We start from the raw sequence: 15,034 nt of genomic DNA, 5'->3' as shown, positions 1-15,034 counted from the left end.
CAGGACAAGCTACAGGACAATCACTATGACCCTAGGGTAACTGAACTCAAGCCATTTGCCCAACACACAGCAAAGCCAATCAGGAAGGCATCAAATGTGCAGCAAGAGAAAGGTTTACTTGAGAGGCAGCCCAGCGAGGAGCCAGGAGGCAAGGCTCAAATCCACCTCCCTAGAGCAGAACAGTGAGGGACGTTTCAGGCCAAAACAACAGGCCTGGGTCAAAGGTTGCAGCTTGTTCTTCATCCTGTTGGTCCCTGGTCTCAAGCCACACTATTTTTTTTTTTTTAAGATTTTTATTTATTTGACAGACAGACATCACAAGTAGGCAGAGAGGCAGGCAGAGAGAGGAGGAAGCAGGCTCCCTGCCGAGCAGAGAGCCCGATGCGGGGCTTGATCCCAGGACCCCGAGATCATGACCTGAACCGAAGGCAGAGGCTTAACCCACTGAGGCGCCTCTAGCCCCACTGTCTTTTGATCATTCCTCACTCAGGAGGAAACTAGGACAACGACCACTCCAGCTCCTTCCTGCTGACATGGGGTTAGATCAGGCTTAGACGAATGGAAACTTTATGTATTTAGCAATATTCTTTGACTTCTCGGGACCAGCTCTCCAAAATAGTAGTTTCAGGTCCGTCAGAGGCTCGCTAGTCCGAGCAGGATTCCTCTGATGTTCTCCTTCACAGGGTGCCGGGAACCTGCGGAATCTTGTGGAACCAGCTCGACGTGGTGCTCAACCCACCACTTAATTCCGTGGCCCCGGAGAGTGGCTCGTCAACAGCACCGCAAAGAGGTCCTGTCCCGTGAGGGCGGAGTCGGTCCTCCACGTGCCAGGTCTTACGGTCTTCGAGGCACCACGTCTCCAGCGTTCAGGCAGGGATCAGGGCCCATCGGTGGCGTTCATCAACCTGCCTGAAGCAAACGTTGAGTATTTCCCCGAGACTGAAGGTACCTGAGAATATCCAGTTCCCTAACATGAGCCCCATCGGGAAAGCCTAAGTCATGAAAAGAGTATAGAAAACGTCTTCCATAGAATGGTTCAGAGGGGCTGAAACATGCCTATTTCTAGAGGCCACTCTTACCCAAAGCAGGGCAACCAGCAAAGCTTTTTCCCAAGTCCGCTTCATGGCACACTTTTTGCCAGAGTTCTTTTAAATAGATGGTTCAGTTTTCCAGGAAACATGTAATTTCCAGGGAATGCCCAAGGCACTGGACACTTAGTGTGACTTTCGGCACAAACGCCACTCCTTGTCACTCTGAACTGTTAGCGGCAATCCAAACATAGGAATTATTTTAAAGTTTTTGACAACTCCTGAGGCCTTCTCAGAATGCACGGAAAAGCTTGAAGCCAACTTACCCGGGAATCTACAGGAACTAGCAAATATCAAAAATGACCAGTTGGTTTTGGCACCACGGTAAAATCTACCTGCCAGGCTGTCCAGGTTCGGTGCCTCTAAGTTGTTCTAGAGGCCTGACTTGGAGCATCTTCCGATGGAGTGGGGGCAGGCAGTAGCAACTAGATAGATCTCCCCAGTTTGCATCTTGAAGGTCTCTGGCGATCTTTCTGAGTGGCCCATAGAGCAAAGGGCATGTGAATTCCTCTCTTCTCAAGGTCCCCAAAGTATCCTGAGGTTCCTGCACCTGCCAGGAAATGACCTTCCTCACTCACCGGGTAAGGCTGCTGGGAACCCTGTAAGCCAGGGACCAGGCCAGTTTTCCCAAAGGGTTCATTGGTTCCATAAAGTCAACCTTAGTTCCTTGAAGCTGTCTGGTCACATCTGAGTCTGTGCGTGTGTCTCTCTCAAATACGACATTCTAGTCAAAGGCTTGGTCATAAGAGGTTTCCAATTGTGTCTTCTTCTTCTTCTTCTTCTTCTTCTTCTTCTTCTTCTTCTTCTAGTTCTGCTTTAGTTTTTTGTTGTTGTTATTGTTTTAGTTCTGCCTTAACACAGTAAGATTTGAAAATACCCAGATATCCAGGGGAAAAGGCAAAACGATATGAAGCACTGAGAAAACAATTGTGCTTTAATTTGGGTCGGCAGTTTCCAGTTGTAACAAGAAACACACTTCTGAACAATGTCCACCAGCTCTACAAACACATCCAGTGGTAACATTAGAGCAATTCGTGCTTTACCTGGACTTGCCGAATACCCACTCCATAAATTCACCATGTGTTTCATCTGGGTTTTTCATAATAAAAGAGACATACCTGTAATTCACAATCACAGTCAGTTCTGAAGACTTAGATATGAAATTTTCCCTGTCAGTCTGCTTCTCAAACTAAATTTTAAAAAAGTCTAGGGGTGCGTGGGTGGCTCAGTCGGTTAAGTGTCTGCCTTCGGCTCAGGTCATGATCTTGGGGTCCTGGGATGGAGCCCTGCGTCAAGCTCTCTGCCCAGCAGGGACCCTGGTTCTCCCTCTGCCTGCCTCTTCCCCTGCTTATGTTCTCTCTCTGTCAAATAAATAAAATATTTTTTAAAAAACAGTATGAATGATTTTTTAAAGCAATTTTATAGACATGGGCAGTCTAGTTAATTTCATAGTGATATTGGCTGACAATGATACAAAGGAAATGTATTTTCCCAGACAATAGGATAGCTAAAGGAAGCTTTAAGAATTCATGAAGGAAAAAAAAAAAAGGTGATAAAACCTGAACTTCTTTTTCAGATGTTCTAAAATTTCTATAAAACTTTTTGTTCTAAAATTATTCATTTAACTATGGTACATAAAATATACTGAATGCATTGCCTGATATCAAGATGGGAAACCCTCTCTTTTATATAATAAGATCTTCTCCTGGTCCATCTTGGTCCAAGTCCTGGTTGTCTGATGGCAGATTTCCCCAGAGAGGCCTAAAATTGTCATGAAAATCACTGTTTTCATCTACTGCTTGGTATTCCCGTTCAATTTCAGTGAAGAAGCCATTTCCAGATCCTGATCCAGAAACAGTCCTCAGAAAGGGAAAGACGTCATTCAAGTTCTGGGGTCTTGTCATTGAAGCAGGGTAAGTCCCTAAATGAAGGCTTCTATTGGGTTCACCCACCAGGAAGTAGGTTGAACGTTGGTCCCTTCTCCTCCGTGCAGTTTGCAGAGTTCTGTCAGGCCTGCAGCAAACCCATCAGTACCTGGCCCTCCACGTGGGACAATGGTAAACTGAAGAATCCAAAACCAGGCGGAGGGCAAGAGCCACGAGCAGCCCCACGGTGACCAGCTCACTTCAGTTCATGAATAGGAAATGTGGCAGCGTGCACTCTGTCCCTTGTAGAAAACGTTCCCAAACCTCAGACCCTGCCCAGAACCCATGTCACAATTTCCTCTCCCCGGCTCCTCCCGACCCAAACTGCTGCCCTTCCAACTTGCCTCATCAGAAGGAAACCAGAAGAGAATATGAGAACACTCACTGAGAGTTTCAGGGTCTTGGAAGGCTGGAGTAGGGACAAAAGTTAAATGTCTTTTATGTGTTAACAAAGGAGCATTTTACCAAATTTCTCAAAGTCATAGATAGCTTAAGAGAAAAACATGTTAAGTCTGGAAGAACAAACATCAGGGACCCAGCCATGTTTCAAACAAGAGTCATTTAAAAAAATTTATAATCAACACCTTTCCTATTACTACTTTCATGATATCATCTTCCGGAAGTTTGGGGGTTATTTTTCCATATTCTTTAATAATCCCAGGAGGTTCCCAGGTAGTCCTGCGTAGTTTACCAGTTTGAAGGTGGTAAACTACGCAGTTTGGACCTTTTTTTGCAAGAAGTAACCTTGGTCATGTAGTGATCCAATATGATTTTCAAAATCAGCGTCCTGAAACGTTTATCGCTCTCAGGGAATCTGTGGAACTTGATGACATTGAAATCCTCAGCATCTTTGTTTGGTTGGTTCCTCTCTGCGTTCTGACCTTGCTTGGGCCTCTGTTGGATGAATCAGCTACCCCAGGTGCCTAGTAGTGACTGGTGAGCCTTTTAACCACTGGCTCTGTTTCTAGAGTTCAAGGTAAAAATCTTGAGGAATCGGAACATCTCCCATGGATGGCTTTGGCTGGAACGTACTGCCAAGCAATACCGGTGTACTTTCGCAATCGCTGGTAGAGACTGGACTCCTCCAGGAACCACCTTTCATCTTTCTCATAATATTTTATCAGAAACCACTTCAAGTCCAGAAGTATTTGAATCTTGACGATTCATACCGAGCTGCCATGGTTCTCTGCTTTCCAGGTCTTCACGCAATCACATGTGCAGACAGTAAGGGGTCATGGTTCTCATTTGGAGTGTACCAGCCTGAAGACCAAATCAAATCTGGACAGCAACATGCTCCCCTTTCTAAATTCTCAGAAGCCACTGGTCTTTAATTTATGAGCAAACTCTGTACCCACCATGGGACTCTAACTCACAACCCCGAGATCAAGGGTTGCATGCTCTCCCGACGGAGCCCGCCAGGCGCCCCACAGCTTGTCCTTATTGTCATGTCCTGCAACCGGACTTGGAGCAGCAATCCTGGAAGTCCCTGCAGGGAGGCTACACAACCACCCCAGCCTCGTTGCTTTGCTGCTGTCTTACTTCTAACAAGACTTCGTGTTGATTGTCCTATCTTCTCAGGTTCACCTATTCCACAAATGCTTTGATCACCAAGTAGAAGGGCACCGGCTTCCAAAGCAAAATCTCCAGAGGAACAAGGTACCGAAAGAGTTACCCATCAACCACAAACACATGCCTCCTGGAGCAAGGCTGCATGCCGCTGGGGGGTCGGGCTCCTTCTCACGCCTGCATCTCCAACTGCAAGGACACGGGGGCCTCCTCCAACCCAAATTCTGTTTTTGTCATCTGCCTATGTCTGGCTTCTCCCAAAAAGTGCCACAGCCCGACCTGCTTTAACAAGTCCATGAACAGGGGCGCCTGGCAGACCGTCAGAAGAGCGTGCAGCTGTTGACCTTGGGGTTGTGAGTTCGAGCCCCACTCTGGGTATAGAGATTATTTAAATGAATAAAACTTTAAAAAAATGTTCACGAGCAAAAATGACAGGGCAAAGCAGGTTGACAATGAGTTTAAAAAGGTTTTCAGCTTTAATCTCTCGGAGGGCATAAAGATATTTAGGTAAGACCCCATCAATGCTCCATGCTTACATCCATCCTCAGAAGCCTTGGTTTTCTAGCTTTTACTCTTGCTAACATAATCTCCTCCAATGTGCCAAAGGAACATGCATTTGTCATTATTTCCCGAACCTTATTTGGCATCTGAGACTTCGACAACTCGCCTTCCTCAATTCATCCAGTCCCATGCTACCAGATCTTACTCTGTTTGAATACAGTCTTCCTATTAGTTCCAGAAATCGTCAGAGCTCTGTATTTATCCCAGTCCTCTCCATGAATCATCTTAAAAGGGAAACACATTTGCAAGAGTGTCTGAGTAAAACAACAGCTGCGAATGACAAAAAACCCTCAAAACTGGCTGTGGTTAAAGATCTGGTTAGAGTTCATTACAATGCAATCAACAAGGAAATTTGGTTACTTTTGTGACACATAACACTTTTTTAAAATTTTTTTTATTGTTTGTTTGTTTTGGCAGAGAGAGACACAGAGAGAGAGGGAACACAAGCACAGGGAAGCTGGAGAGGGAGAAGCAGGCTTCCGGCTGAGCAGGGAGCCTGACGCTGGGCTCGAACCCAGGACTCTGGGATCATGCCCTGAGCCGAAGGCTGACACTTAACGACTGAGCCACCCAGGCGCCCCAACACATAACACTTTAATAATCAGAATTACAGGTGATGACTTTATAACAGGGCATATCAAAACCTGAGGAATTCTGGAACAGTAATAACATCCACCCACACAATATTCTATCAGAAGGTTTATTACCGCTTATTTCAATGCTTTCCATGGAGTTGGACACACCATATAAGCCCAATTAGTAAGCAAACAAAGCATAACACTTCATTTACAAGTTGAATTTTGGGAAGTTTGTCAGAAATATCAGGACATTTTAAAGCACATGACTAAATAGGATTACAGATCATTACAAAATTAATACTTAATGATCCATTTCGCTAAAGTGGCAGTAAGGGATTCTAAAGGCAAATACAAGGGTTATATGGTTGTTAGTATTCTTAGCTCTTTTAATATTGAGAAGATTTTTAAGTAATCAAAGACCTAATAAGGGCAAAATATGGAAACTTTGCTTTTCTAGGAAGATGACAATACAGATAAAGAAAAACCTTTGTTCACAATGTCTTATTAAGAGTAGATCAATAATTATAAAAACCAATTTTTTAAAGATTTTATTTTTAAGTAATCTCTATACCCAATGTGGGGCTTGAACTCACAACCCCAAGATCAAGAGTCTCATGCTCCACCGACTGAGCCAGCCAGGTGCCCCTGAATATCATTTTAACAGAGAGAAAAAAAATAAATTCCAATCTATATCAGTATGCTTCTGATGGCAAAGCTCATTCATTCCAAAGAGATGAATTTTGTTTATTTGGGTTTTGGGGAGGGGAGCAGTGGGAGAGGGAGAGAGAGAATCCCAAGCAGGCTCCATGCTCTGTGCAGAGCCCAGCATGGGGCTCATCTTACGACCCTGACATCATGATGAGCCAAAATCAAGGTCAGATGCTCAAGCGACTGAGCCACCCAAACACCCCTATTTGTTTAGGGGTTTTGTTTTGTTTTGTGCGAGAAAGAGAGAGAGCGCGAGCAAGCAGGGAGGGAGAGCAGAGGGATAAAAAGAAGCAGGCTTCCCCCTGTCCCGGGAGCCTGATGTGGGACTTGATCCCAGGACTCCTGGGTCACGACCTGAGCCAGAGGCAGATGCTTAACCAACTGAGCCACCCAGGCGCCCAGTTTTAAAGTAAACTCTAATTAAAAGTGGTGTTTGAACTCATGACCCTGAGATCAACAGTTGCCTCCCCCACCAACTGAGCCAGCCAGGCACCCCAATAATAAGATGAATTTTTTTAAAAAAATTAAGCAGTCCCTCCTTTTCCCCTCTCTGTCATCTCCCATACGGATATATACTTATTTTCTTAAGATCTGTTTATTTATTTTTAAGATTTTATTTATTTGCCAGAGAGTGTGCGTACAAGCAGGGGGAGCAGCAGGCAGAGGGAGAAGCAGGTTCCCTGCTGAGCAGGGAGCCCCATGTGGGATTCCATCCTAGGACTCTGCGATCATGACCTGAGCCGAAGGCAGACGCTTAACCGACTGAGCCACCCAGGCATCCCTTGTTTACCTATTGTAGAGAGAAAGAACTCTTCAGGAGACCCTGCACTGAGTGCAAAGTTCGACTCAGAGCTCAGTCCCAGGACCCCGAGATCATGACCCAAGCCAAAACCAAGAGTTGGGCACTGGATCAACTGTGCTACCCAGGCAGCCGGATATAGACTTCCTGAGACAAGAACATGCAGGGCGTTGCAAGGATCTGAGTTCCTGCAGGTACTGGAATGTCCTGACCAGAATCCCCACCAGGAACGAAGGGCTCTCTGCTGTGAAGAAGCTGCCAGCCGCCCTCAGCAGCTGGATGCCACCACCGACTGCCTTGACTGAAGACAGCTGCCTTGTCAAGGTCATGCCCTCTTTCCAGGTGGTCACATCCAGTGACTATTCAATAGGAGGGTATAAAAAGTCCAGCCCTTTGCCCCAACTTACGATGGTTCTGAAGGGTAATCTAAGTTTTGGAACCCCAGAGAATCAGCGAAGGCTTCTGTGGGTGTCAGATAAGGCTCCTCGTCTGCCTGGGCCCACTCTTCCCCACCTTTCCCTCCCCCGGGAACCCATCCCTCCTTAACAAGCTTTCCATCCCGATCTCCGTAATCCTTCTCAGTCCCAAGCACAACACATTCCCTTCCAAAGACGCTTTCTCACAAACCTTCTACAACTAGGCTTTTAACGTTCAGATTTCGTCCTACGTTTTTCCTCTTTAAATAACCGATCCCACTTTCTTTGCATCGAGTTGTTTCTCTTATTTCTAGTAGTCATGATCACATTTATTCTTAGTTCTTAAAAAGCTTAGTTTCTACGGAAAAGTAGTCACGGTGAGCTGTGGTGCTCATTTTTCTGTGACTAGGAGCCAAACAGATAAACCTATGCCTAGTAATGGTTTACATCTGTTTCTTCTCCACAATTATCTGTAGATTCCCCCCATAAAACTATGAGACACTAGACAAAGTTTTACCATTTTTTTTTCCCCCTTTCCCAACAAATTTTGCTGCAGAGATGACCTGAACCTGCGGACTCACAGTAAACACAGAACAGAAGTTCTCCATCTAATGTTAACAATCCTAACAACATGTTCATTTTCATTCAACCAACGAGCTTAAATTAGCTTTAATGTCAAATATCTTCCCAGATCACGAGAACTGGAGTTTTAGAACGCACAATTCTTACAGGTACTTGTCTTTGAACGAACTAAATATCAGAGCTCTTCCACAAATTAATTTTAGCAGCCCCATCCAGAGGTAGAGAAGATAGCTCACATTTACAACGTCCGTGGACACACGAATGTGGAAGCGAGATGCAAACATAATCTTAAAGCCCCAAATTTCCGAACACCTTATACTTCATGGATTCATTCATTGGTCATTTTTCTTCTGAGTCTAATGAATTATTGTGGCCAAGCAGGGCAGCAAAAAGAGATGGCCCAATTCTGGAGAACACAGTCCGAGGACTGCATTCAGGAGTCAAACTGGCATTTCCGAGTTTCCCATTAGAAGACAGCCCGGTTTACCCAAAGCTGCAGCGGCACAGACCCCCACCCCCACCCCCAAAGCCCCGAGCGGCGATGGGGACGTCCGGGTCTCACCGGCTGATCCAAAGCGCTTCCCGGTCCGCGTCGGCTTAAGCAAGAAGAGGAAGTGAAGAGCTCGCAGACCCCCTAATGACCAGCCACCCGAGGGGAGGCGGAAATCGAGGAAAAAGGGAGGAAGGAAGAGCTGAGAAGTGCTCACCGAGGGAGGTCTGTCCAAGGCGGCGCCACGAACAGGGTCCTTGTCGCCAGCGCGGAGTTGGGCGCCGAAGGCTGGTGGCCCCCGTCGGCTGGTGGCCCCCGTCGGGGTGGGGCCCCGGGGCCGTCCCCAGGCGGTCAGAGCGCGGCACTCCCGGCGCGGTGGGGCCCCAGCGGCCTCCCCGCAGGAGCGAGCGGCAGGGGCGTGGGAGGGCAAGTGGGAAGGTCCGGGGGCCGAGCTGCAGCTGTGCCGATGAGGCCTGACACCTGCGCGTCCTGGTCTCACCCGCACCGGGCCGCCTCCTTTCCCCGGGCGGAAGCCAGAGGACCTGCCCGGACCACGAGCAAGAACCCCGGCGCCTGGGGGTGGGGGCGCAAGGGGGTCCTGGTGCCCGCAGCCTCCGCGCAGGGGACACGGGTTGCACCTCCCAGACGCCACCTGTTGCTGGCCGGTTTTGAGGAGGATTTAAAAGAAGAACCAGACACGGGCTAGTCTCCGAGAAGCTTCAGCGAGTTACAGAGGGCTTCACCGTCCACGCTAGCTTCCAAAGAAACAGAAATCAGTCCTAGCTCGGTGGAGGAACAGAGACAGGAGGCGAGGCCCCGGCCTGGGTGTGACTCCAGCGCCCAGGAGCAGCTGGGCCCCCTTGGGGGAGGGGGGGCGCCACAGGCCAGAAGCCCCGAGTCGCTGTCCTTGTCACAGCCCCCAACTAGAAGCACCTCCGGAGTGGGCCCCATAGGGACCTGCAGAAGCTGTGGCACATCTATGGCACCAGGGCAGCCCACAGGTGGAGCGAGCAGGTCACAGCCACCTGAGGCCACACAAGGACCACACAGACAGGCCGACCCTCATGGGCACAGACTTGAATTCCACGAATATAAGCTTTTCAAACAGCCACACTAAGCTGTCGCTGTTTGAAACAACTACGCTATAGTATTAGAAGTTGTCTGTGCTTTGGGCCGGAGGAGCAAGGGGCCTGGGGCCTCCTGGGGCGCTGGCCGCCTTCTACTTTTTGCCCGGTGGTGACAACAGGGGACGCTGCCTCCTGCAAGTTGACTGAGCTGGACCATCAGGTGTCCCCGCTTTCCCGGAGGTATATTATACTCAGCCCAGCCCGAGGCAAGTGGGGATTTAATCAGATCCTATCAGAACCCAAATCCCTTACTTCCTGAGACAGATGGAATACTTATCTGCAAGTCCCACTTTCCAGGAGCCCCAGGTGTTTCTTAGAGAGTCTATTCAGAAGCTCGTTCCTGAAGAAATGCAAATTAGAATCCCCATAACCTTGAGTTACACCTGGCCTTCAATATGGAACCTGCAGCATGACTGTGATCCTGACCTGTGGCCAGAAAGCTCCAGAAAGAAGAGGAAGTCTGGAGGTTGCTGGGCTTGGACCCCCGACTGCTGTCCCCCTGAGGGACCGACACAAAGGAACTAGCTCCAAGCACCAAGGTGTTTACCAGGGCGGCGGTATACAGAAGTTGACAGACAGGCCACCCACAAGAGACCCACTCAAGCCAGCCTCCAAAGTCCCCTGGGGCCACTCGCAGCCCCCACAGGGATGTGCAGTCCCCTCCCCCATTCTGGAATTTATTTCCATGAAAAGTCTCACAAAGGCTTGGATATTACATATCATTTACTGAAGCAACTTCATTGGGAAGACTGGAATTACTGGAAAGGAAATGAAAAATTCATGACCACACCCATCAGGGACAGTCGTGTGCTGTCATTTTTGTCCTTTAGCTGCCAGGAAGTTGACTGTAGATTCTTTCAATGATCCCTCAGGCATCCTAAGGCTTTCACTCGAGCATCTCTTGGTGAGAGATTTGAGGAACCCTTGGAGCATCATCAATGGTTCTTCCAAACCCAGAATCTGTGCGGGACCCAACAGCGTGGCCGGTGCCTGGCAGCCCCACAGCGATGCCTCGGTCTAGTGACTGGGGACGCTGGGGTCTCCGTGAAGACCCTGCCAGGACCTGTGACTGTCCGAGGACATCTTCTCCTTGTCCTTTTGGCTACTATTTTTTTTTTTAAGATTTTATTTATTTGACAGGCAGAGATCACAAGTAGGCAGAGAGGGAGTCAGAGAGGAGGAAGCAGGCTCCCTCCTGAGCAGAGACCCTGATGCGGGGCTGGATCCCAGGATCCTGGGACCATGACCTGAGCCGAAGGCAGAGGCTTTAACCCACTGAGCCACCCAGGTGCCCCTTGGTTACTACTTCTTACTAGAATCTCTCTTCGTACCAGAATAAGACGTGAGATTCCTGCAAAATGTCAGTAGGACGCCAAGTGATTGAGCTAATTCAGACCCAGCCCCGACTCCACACCCGGCCGTGGAGGGGGCTGACACCTCCTGAGGTCCAGGCACTGTCCCAGTCTTAGAGGAGGACACAAGGATTATAGGCAGGACAGGACCCTTGCTATCTTCTTGCTGTGTGACCCTGGACAAATTATTTAACCCTGGGTCACAGTTTACCACCTGTAAAATAAGGACAGTGATTCATATCCCCATCTCCCAGTTGTGTGGAGGCTCAGGAGTCAGTGACCTGGCCTTGAGCCCCGCCACGGAGCGGGAGGCACCTGCTGGAACCCACGGCAGCTAGCAGCCTCCTTGGTCTCCTGGTGGCCAGCACGAGCTGATTCGGATGCCATGGGGTTCTGGCTGCTCCCTGCCTGTCAGGCATTCCAAGTGCAGGGTGGAAGCTCGCTGGGTCTAGTACCCTTTGCAGGGGTCCTGTGATCATCGCAAACATCCCAGGGTTGTGATGTGTCTGATAAAAAAGCAAACTTCTATAGGCTTAGGCTGGATACCCAAGCTAGGGGCTGGTCTAGGCAAGCTTGGGGTTGAGGGGCACCGCAGAGTCAAGGGCAGGTAACCCAGGGCCAGCATTTGAGTTTATATCAAGCAGTCTTGGGGCCCAGCCCAGTTCTGTCACTTACCATTTTGTGCCTCAGTTTCCTGTGCTGCGGACACGGAAATCCGTGTTCCAGCCCCGCCATGAAGGGGCTTCCACGCGGGGTAAATGTGACTCCCCCCACATCCCACCGGGTTTTGTCCCTTGCACCCGGCCTCCCTAGGCTCAGTCTTTTCTGTCCGAGGGAGGCCCGTTAGCCTGGATGGGGCCCCGGGGAGCACACGTGCGCTCCCAGGATATCCGGATGGGGACCGGGCCCGGCTTCTCCGCTGCAAACGCGGCGGCTGCGCACAGGGAAGAGAGGCGCGCGGGCGGGCTGGACGGGGGCTGCGCGGGCGCAGGTGCAGGGCCTCGCCGCCAGGTGGCGCCAACGCAGACCTCCGACGAGCCCCGCCTGCGGGGCGCCCAGGCTTCTGCGAGGCAGCCCACCCCCGACCCGCACCCCGGCACCACCGCGGTGTCTCTGGCGTTCTTCCCGCCGCCCACCCGCCTCCAGGCCTGGGTACATAGCCCTGGAACTGCAGTCCTGCCTCTCCGAAATGGGGAAAGGCCAATGGGGGCGACCTGATGCATGATCAAGCTGTGTGACCTTGAGCATGTCACTCACCTTCCGTGGGCCTTCTTACTTTGACTTTACAAAGTACTTTATTCAAGATCTGGAAGCTAGCATTTGACTCCATGATATGGACCCATGCCACCGGCCCAGGGTGGCAGGGTCGCGATGGGAGGAACGACCACATAGTCCGAGAGACTGAGAGTTGCTCTCTGCAGGGCTGGGTGCCGGACAGATAGCTGGACGAGCTCCCGGGGGGCCTCAGGCTTCTCTTGGCACAATGGAAGGACAGAAGATGGCTGACCAGCATGCCACCAACTCTGGGGCTCCCTTGCTGCCAGGAGCCTGCCCTGGAGGATTCTCACCATGCCTCCCAGTCTCCAGAGGGGCCAGCCTCTACTCCCCCACTGCCTCATCACCAGTGTGGCTTGTCACCAAATAGAGGAGCCACATCCCTGTGGTATCTAGCAAGCACTTCTCATTGTCTCCCAATACCCATTTCCCAGCCTCTCTTTGGGCTGGGTGTGGCCCACAATCTTGTTCTAACCACTGGGAAGGGAGCATGGATGTGTGCATAGGGGGCTGTTCTTTACAAGGAGTGGGAAGCACAGTCCCCTTTCCCAGCCCTATTCTCCTTGATTGGTCCCCAAACTCAGGGAGGAGGGCCAGAGAGCATCTTCAACCACAAAGACAAGGTGGGTGGCCACACGTCCGGGAGGGCAGAGCATCAGGATGGAAGGAGCCTGGGTCCTTAATGCCAGGGGCCTCCCTTGACTCGAAACGGTTCAGGCTCCAGCTAGAAAGTGAAGGAGAAATTTTGTCTTGCTTCATGTCACTTGAAATTCTTACACTCTCCTCTGGCAACATCAGCCAGGCCCATCATTCTGTCACTGAGCTCGAACATCAGAGTTAGCTCCCATCCAGCGGGAACTTCCTCTCTCCAGGCAGGCCATGCTAGTGGCTGTCCCCGCGGGCTGTCTACACTACATGATGAAGCACGCCACAAACTCAGATTCCTTATTGGTGTTCACGTGGCCCCTGTGGGCTGGTGCCACTCTGCTGCATCCAGAGGCACATCTCTCTGCCCCGTGGTGCTGTTTTCCTACCTTGGTTGGGGGGAGGGAGGGACATGGGGACGTAATGCTCTCAGCTGAGGTTTTTCCTATCCTGTGGTTCTTGCTGCGAGCGCTTCCTGAAGAAAAGGGGGAAGCAGATCTTTGCAGGTAAACCCCAGGTTCAGTCTCCTGCTGGACAGTCGTGCCATGGCTGAGGCCATAGTGGGGTAGGCATGTGCCCTAGTCACATTCCTGGCCAGCAGCCCTACTCTGAGGGCCCGGCAAATCACCCAGCTCCCAAGGTCCTATCCCTACCCCTACCCCCTCCCCACCCCGCCAAGGCTGGCAGTCACTTGTAGGGATCTGTCACCCTGTCCCACGCATTTGAATTGTCATTTCCCGCCCCTTCTCCTTTGGACCATATGACGGAGGCTTCTCCTTCCTGTTTGGGCCAGGGATAGCCACCTGCTCCCTGCTGAGCCAATGAGAATATTCAAGAAGTTCAAAAAGAACACAGAGATGAAGCAAAATCTTAGAGTGAAGTTAAAGGCAGCATTGATCATAGTGACAGCCCAGGCAGTCCGGGTTCCCTGGACACTTGTGCGCAGGCTCCGGGAGCACCTGGCGAGCACCGAAGCCTCACGAGCCTGTGACCCAGGCCACTAGCCTGTAGTCAGAGGAAGACACGGAGGCTCGGAGGCTCAGAGACGGTCCCGGTGTTATGTGGGTACGTGTCTCTTTTGCGACTGACCCCCTGAATCGGGCATTCAGTCCTCTCCTGCCCCATCTCCTGCCGTCCCCACTGCCCTTCCTCCCAAAGACTCCCTAATTCCCTCCGGGCTGCTTCCCACCCAGTAACTTCTGCCCCGCGTTCTTTCTAAGCCATCACTCAAACGGCCTCTCTGCCAGGAAGCTCCCGACTCCGTGGTGCCCTGGGTGCTCAGCCCTCAGCATGGCCCGGAGACCATGTGTGGTGCCCCTCTTCCAAGCAGAGCAGCCCCGCTAGAGTAGGACCAGCCTCGGGGGGCACCCCGGAGTCTGCGCTGGGCCCTCTCATGTTCCCAGCGCTTCTTGGAGTGGGGGCCTTACAGCGCCTCTCCATTCTACAGAGCAGGAGAAGGAAGGCTCAGGAAGAGCGAAGTCTCTTCACTGGGTCACACAGCTGGTAAGTGGCCAGGCCGCAGGTCAGGCCTTAGTCTCGGGGGTCCCAGAGGATGGCACAAAGCAAGAGAGCTGGGAAGGGTCAGGGTGGGAGGGGGCCAGAACCAGAGGACCTGGGCTGCAGCAGGCTGCTCTCTCTCCCCCCGCCATGGCCACGGGCTGCCTGGTGCTCCTCCACAGGGGGCAAGCCTCTCCAGCTCCTCAGGCTCCTGGGGGGCCTGGGGCCCCATGTCCTGCACCTTCTCTCCATGCTCTTGGAGAAACTATTACAGGTGCCATGTTCACAGTTTGTAAAGTTCTTCCCCAGGTACATAGCAATCAGGTGATCCTCCTGCTTCAGAATCTCCCATGGCTCCCAGGGCCAGAGGCCTGAACCTTACATCCTGGGTCTGGGGTTTAAGGAGCTCTGAAGTCAGGCCTGAG

The 15,034-nt window shown here is 51.0% G+C and overlaps 2 pseudogenes; both read right to left on the bottom strand.

Annotated features, from left to right (window-relative positions):
* Positions 1-2,773: 2,773 nt before the first annotated feature.
* On the bottom strand, positions 2,774-3,766 carry LOC122899090 (annotated as a pseudogene).
* Positions 3,767-3,806: 40 nt separating this feature from the next.
* On the bottom strand, positions 3,807-5,582 carry LOC122898632 (annotated as a pseudogene).
* Positions 5,583-15,034: the final 9,452 nt, after the last annotated feature.

This window comes from Neovison vison, chromosome 2, assembly GCF_020171115.1.
Source record: "Neovison vison isolate M4711 chromosome 2, ASM_NN_V1, whole genome shotgun sequence".
Classification (NCBI taxonomy): Eukaryota; Metazoa; Chordata; class Mammalia; order Carnivora; family Mustelidae; genus Neogale; species Neogale vison.
This window is presented reverse-complemented; position numbering and strand designations above follow the sequence as displayed.